This window comes from Petromyzon marinus, unplaced genomic scaffold (assembly GCF_048934315.1).
Source record: "Petromyzon marinus isolate PM22_M1 ecotype Great Lakes invasive population unplaced genomic scaffold, UKy_Petmar_22M1.pri1.0 PM_G_Scaffold_9, whole genome shotgun sequence".
Classification (NCBI taxonomy): Eukaryota; Metazoa; Chordata; class Hyperoartia; order Petromyzontiformes; family Petromyzontidae; genus Petromyzon; species Petromyzon marinus.
Window position 1 is genome coordinate 4,901,526 of NW_027423046.1, and position 6,301 is coordinate 4,907,826.

At 48.2% G+C, this 6,301-nt stretch overlaps 1 long non-coding RNA gene across 1 annotated transcript; it reads right to left on the minus strand.

Annotated features, from left to right (window-relative positions):
• Positions 1–655: 655 nt before the first annotated feature.
• Positions 656–5,600, minus strand: LOC142921816 (uncharacterized). Its single transcript, XR_012939669.1, has 2 exons — positions 5,530–5,600; positions 656–4,422 (listed from the first exon to the last, which is right to left on the minus strand). It is a non-coding gene; the product is annotated as an uncharacterized LOC142921816 (long non-coding RNA).
• Between the last annotated feature and the right edge of the window lie 701 nt (positions 5,601–6,301).

Genomic DNA, 6,301 nt, shown 5'->3' on the forward strand with positions numbered 1-6,301 from the left:
TACACACTGTGTGTACGTGTACACTGTGAATGTACAGTGTGTGTACAGTGTGTGTACACACACTGTGTGTGCACTGTGTGTGTGTGCACTGTGTGTGTGCACTGTGTGTGTCTGTGCACTGTGTTGTATATACACTGTGTGTGTGTACACTGTGGGGGGCACAGTCATCTCAGTCGACCAATGGGCATCTTTTCATCAATTTATTATTTTCCAATTTTCTTGTTTTCTATCTACGTGACTTTACCGAAAGAACCAAGAATGTGGTAGCACATTCTCTATTTATTGCAGAGGTTCAAGGTTAAAATCCGACAGGCACACCTGGCTACCCCAGTAACATTCACCACAACATGCGCAGTCTGCTAAACGGCAGATGTAAAACAAACCACTGTGTATGTTGGTGTCACGGTCAAAATTGTGTCAATTCCAGTAACACTATCCAGAAACTCCACAACGGAGACACGCACCCCCTGTACCAACGACGGAGGCGCAGGGACAGATGCTCGATTACGTTGGAATCGATCTGCAGACGGCCAGCAGCTCCGTGTCGCCTTATCTCGATCCCGCGATCCCTACCAGGTGATAGTCCGCATCGAACCAAACCCCCGGCAAGGCCATCGTCTACTTAACGATGAGAGAAAACTCACACAAAATGTCGTTTTCAATGAATAAGCTTTTAATGAAGAAATACAACTATATAATTCAAAACATAATACAATTAAAAGCTGTTTCATTTTCAAACTTCAAGACGGAGCATCGGGAGCTTGCGTGGAGGCGTCGTTCGCGTGCAATTTTTTTCGTGACTTTCCTGGCCCAAGGCCGCAAATGGTTGTGAGGGGCGCCGCAGGTGGTCAGGCTTGCTTCAACTCTTGGTCGTGAACATCCAGACGTGAATCAGCAAGGAGCATTTCATGTCCTAGTTCGAGAAAATCTACGTCAACACGTAATACAAAACTACAATTCGTGTTGCAGAGAATGAACCTCCTCTATGTGTAACCTTTGAGTGGTGTGCCACGTAACTGATTAATGATCCGAGTATGCTCCTTATTTCAAAGACGATGAATTGCTGCAGAGGGAGATGCTTCCTGAAAACACAAAAATACCCTTTGACCTGTATCACAAGAACAATGAGTCTCACCTGAGTTCTCTGTACAGGTTACTTCCAAACACACACACACACACTTTGTCCTAACATCACTTATTCAATGTTTGACCCTTATAGACAAAATTTTACATGTATGCACACAATCAGACAAGTATTCATTCTAAATTGAATTACTGCACTGAAATATACTGCATCAGGTTACATCGCATTAACAAGAAGATATTTTAAAAAATACGCACTGTCTGCTTAACAGTGTATGTACAACGTACTATTGTTGCGTCATTCAAAACGAGTAGGCCATTGCATGCTGGCGTCTGGGTCAAAATTTATCAAATTCGAAACATTGCCTACAAACTCCACAACTAAGATGCCACATCAACCATCGCCCCCTACTGACAGGCTCTTGTCCACATGCAGGCCGGTGCAGGGCCACCACCTTGTGCCACACAGGGGCAGCTGCTACTTGGGGATGCTCTTCGTGTGTCTGAGACGAGATACAAAAGTCCGAATTGCCAGAGGCGATAAAGCAAGCACCATATAAGTGGAATAATTAAATAACAAAAATCACGACGTTTCGGCCACAACACAAGTGGCCTTCATCAGGTGAAGGGACCGTGCTGTCATGATGAAGGCCACTTGTGTTGTGGCTGAAACGTCGTGATTTTTGTTATTTTATCTTTTTACCTACGTGACTTTACCGAATAGAACCAAAGAGTATGGATCCTTGCAGTCACGAAAGCTTCAAATCTAGAATGGAATGATTAAAACCGAGTGAATGCTTGGGAGCTTATTGGCTCTCGCTCCTGGTTAGAGATCTACCCAACCCACAGGTCCACAAAGACTGGCCACTCTCACCATGCAGGTTTAACCTAGGAACTGAGTGTTCAACTTCACATTCTTGTCATTAAAGGCCTGTGACTAAGGTGTATCCATTGGAGCGACCAGAGTGGAGTCGGCTCCGGGAGAGGCAACCACCTCGCCCCACGCCGCTCCTCCACTTCGAGGTCTGCGGAGAACTTCGCCACCACCACCACCACCAGCGTGGCAATCTTCATGGCTGTGCTCACTGTGGTTCTGCTGCTCACGCAGCCGGTGGTGGAACTCCTCGGAGGATCTCAGCGTGGGGTCCAACGCCACCACCACCACCACCACGATCAACAACTACTCGGGACTCGTGAAGGACGTCTCTCCACCGGCAGCGGTCGCCACCTGGGGACCGATGTTCACCAGCGGCCACGCAGACGGACAGGAGAGGGGCGGCCCAGCCTGGCCCCACGGGATGTCCTGGCTCATGGACAGCGCGCCGACTCCTCTCCTGCAGGCTGCGGGTCAGCTGTGCAGTAGCCACAGTGAGGCCATTGTGGACAGCGTGCTCCCTGCCCTACTGCAGGCTGTGGGTCAGCTGTGCAGTAGCCACAGTGAGGACATAGTGGACAGCTCGCTCCCTGCCCTACTGCAGGCTATGGGTCAGCTGAGCGGCAGCTGACAGGACATAGTGGACAGCGTGCTCCCTGCCCTGCTCCACGTCGTGCGTCAGCTGTACAGCGGCTGCAAGGAGGCCATCGGCTCCACCGTGCCGCTGAACACCCCGCACATCGCCGTGCGTCTCCGGCGTTCTGTAAGTCGCAGAGTTGAGTGAGCAACATCCATCATCGTCGTCGTCACCATCAGCCACGGTCAATCCACTAGCGGGTAGAGACCTCCCCGTGCCGTCGCAACCTCCCACGATGCCGCTGTGCGGTGATCCACCCAGCGCCTGACACGTGGAGCGATTTCATTGCTTCATCTCCCCACTGGGCATCCTCTCGGATGACCACCCCGCCGGCCATCGGCATCAATCGCCCCCTTCGCGTCCTCCACCGTCACCCTCAACTCCACCCGCGGTGTTTTCAACAGCCTGGTTGGCCACTGGAACGGTATCCCGGACAGTGCCGGATTAAGCTCGTGCGGGTCCTGTGGCATATATTATAACGGTGCCCAAAATAAAATAAAAAAACACAATTATTAAAACGCAAAGTTTACACATCTACCGGGTCTCCACCTGACTTTGTATTGTCTTGGAGGAAGTCCACCCACACCTCCACTTCCACAAACTGCTGGGAGTTGCCTCGCTCTGCCTCAATCAGAATTCTCCTCCTGCTTCACGTTGCCTCCATCGATGTGAAGGTCCCATTTTGGAGTTGAATCTTCATCTTCATATTTCACCTTCACTTCTTCGCTCTTCACCATCACTTCTTCACATTTCACCTTCACTTCTTCGCTCTTCACCATCACTTCTTCCCTCTTCACCATCACCTCTTCATATTTCACCTCGATACCTTTAAAAGTCTCCAAGCTGGGATTTTCTTTCGGTTCTTATTTCATGAGGGATGGGCTTATTGTGGCACTTTGACTTTCACAAGCTGATTTCAGACTCCACTCCTTGTGGACCTTCTGATGCTTGTGCGTTCTCTGGTGTACTTGAAGATGTGATGACTGTGCAAACGCCATCCCGCACAGAGTGTACCTGAAGGGTTTCTCTCCTGTGTGTGTTCTCTGGTGTTTTTTAAGAGCAGATGAACGTGCAAACGCATTCCCACACACACTGCACTTGAAGGGTTTCTCTCCCGTGTGTGTTCTCTGGTGTACTTGAAGATGATGATGAAAGTGCAAACGGCTTCCCGCACAGAGTGCACTTGAAGGGTTTCTCTCCCGTGTGTGTTCTCTGGTGTACTTGAAGATGTTGTTGCTGTGCAAACGCCATCCTGCACAGATTACACTTGAAGGGTTTCTCTCCTCTGTGTGTTCTCAGGTGCCTTTTAACAACAGATGACCGTGAAAATGCCTTCCCACACACACTGCACTTGAAGGGTTTTTCTCCCGTGTGTGTTCTCTGGTGTGCTACAAGAGGAGATGAATGTGCAAACGCCTTCCCACACGTACTGCACTTGAAGGGTTTCTCTCCCGTGTGTGTTTTCTGGTGTACTAGAAGATGTGGGGACTGTGCAAACGCCTTCCCGCACAGAGTGCACTTGAAGGGTTTCTCTCCTGTGTGTGTACTCTGATGTCTTTGCAGATGTGATGACTGTGAAAATGCCTTCCCGCACACCGTGCACCTGAAGGGTTTCTCTCCCGTGTGTGTTCTCTGGTGGATCTCAAGAACTGATGCCCATGCAAATGCCTTCCCACACACAGTGCACTTGAAGGGTTTCTCTCCCGTGCGAGTTCTCTGGTGCCGTGTCAAATTTCCAGTCCGATCCGTGCTGTATGCACGCTGGTCGCATTGTTGCCTTGTCGTACAGAGCTGCGCTGAGTGCCTTGCTCCAGCAGACCAGCGTCAGCTGCAGACAGAAAAAAATAATATCCACACCATCTACACGTCAGTATCGAGGCACAGAGGAATGAATATATACACAGTAACACGTGACTTACACGTCTATACTTATTCATATATTCATGAAGTAGTGAAGAAGTGTCCCAAATTCATCACAGGGCTGTTATGGCACACAATGAGAGGGCAAACGGTCATAAACATGCCTGGAAGCCCTCGTATCTTCAAAATGAATGTCCACCCAAAACTCCGAGCACACAATTTCAGCTGTCTGGCTACAAAAGGAATATTTATGAGAGCTAAATTCAGCTGACATAGCAAAGGGTGGTGAAAACAATACTATTTGTGTTAGGCAGAAATGCATAAATTAATGTTCAATCGCAACTTAGACATGTGAATCCAGGCTCAGATGTCCTTGAATGCTGGGATGAACAGTTCCGACTTCAGCTGAATGTGTGTGCTGTGTTAACTTCCTGTTTCCATTCATATAAAGAGTTCCAGAGGAAAACAAAAGTAAACTATTGTAATGCTATAACCTCCGTGTTCAACAGAGCTAATAGATGTTACTGCAAACACAAACTGTACACTGTCACTGGGTAAACAGGCGGTGGCGTGTCTAGAATCACGCCTGGCCACCTTCATCTGCTTGGCATGAATGCTTCCTCACTCCACCAAGTAATTAATTGAGGATCAACGAACATAGCCGAGGCTAACTGGAGTTTGCGTGTCTCTCTCCGTGGTGAGACGTTAACTACCTCACCTGGTATACAGGAAGTCGTGGGTTTGATCCCGACCCTGACGCCTGCTGTATATTTGGAGTTTGCGCGTATCTCCGTTTAGCGTCTTTGACCGATAGACATTGACACAGGTATTCTTGTTTCTTTCGGTAAAGTTACGTAGATAGAAAATAACAATAACAGATAATACAATTACATTAAATAAAGACCACTGTGTTGCGATCAAAACGACGTGAGTTTTTTTGCTTTATTTACATTTTTTCATTTATTTTCATTTAATTTTCTATCTACGTGACTTTACCGAAAGAACCAAGAATATTAATTCCTGCAGTCACCAAAGTTTTAAGTCAAAACATTCACACACGTTGACAAACCCTCACCTTGTGTTGTTGTGGGCAGGTTGCTTCTGATAACAAGAGCGGTATAGCAGCTCAAGCGGGCTTGGCCTGCTAACAAAAGAAAATAAAAACTGCGTGAATATTTACAATAACACAAAGTTACAAAGTGGTGAGCCGGGTGAAGACAAATTAAACTTAAGTGAGATAATTAAAGTGAATGCAATCAGGCGAGGGCAGGAGGCAAGGCCCCGCGTGGCAAGGCCCCGCGTTGTAAAGTTCCAACCTGGACATCGATTCCCATGCTCGCTGCTACTCAACTGACATCCCTACGAGAGAGAGCGAGGCTCTACCTTGGTAAACAACAACAACCACCACTACCACCACCACAACAACCACAATCGCAATGAAAATTTCTCACCTCGGATTTCAGTGCAGGAAGCGATAGCTTCCTGTTACCTCGTGACGTCATGCGGCAGCAGGTGACATGACGTCACATCCGGGGTACGAGACACGCTCCTCCCACAATGAGCTGCTCCGTAAATAAATAAGTTATTGAATGAATAAATTATGTTAATGTTATCCGTCCCATATGTCGTGGGGTGCTGAACCCGTCGCAAAAAACTCGCGACGGCTTTAACGAACACATTATGTTAATGAGCCGCCAGTCACTGGGCGTAGCTTTGCCCAAATAAGGATTGGCACTGGAACGATATCGGCAGTGACCCAAGCGGAGGTGACGTCATGTTCAAGAGCGCGGTAAACGGGGGAGGGGTGAATACCTTGGTGACATGACGTCACTAGCGAGGGACACCTC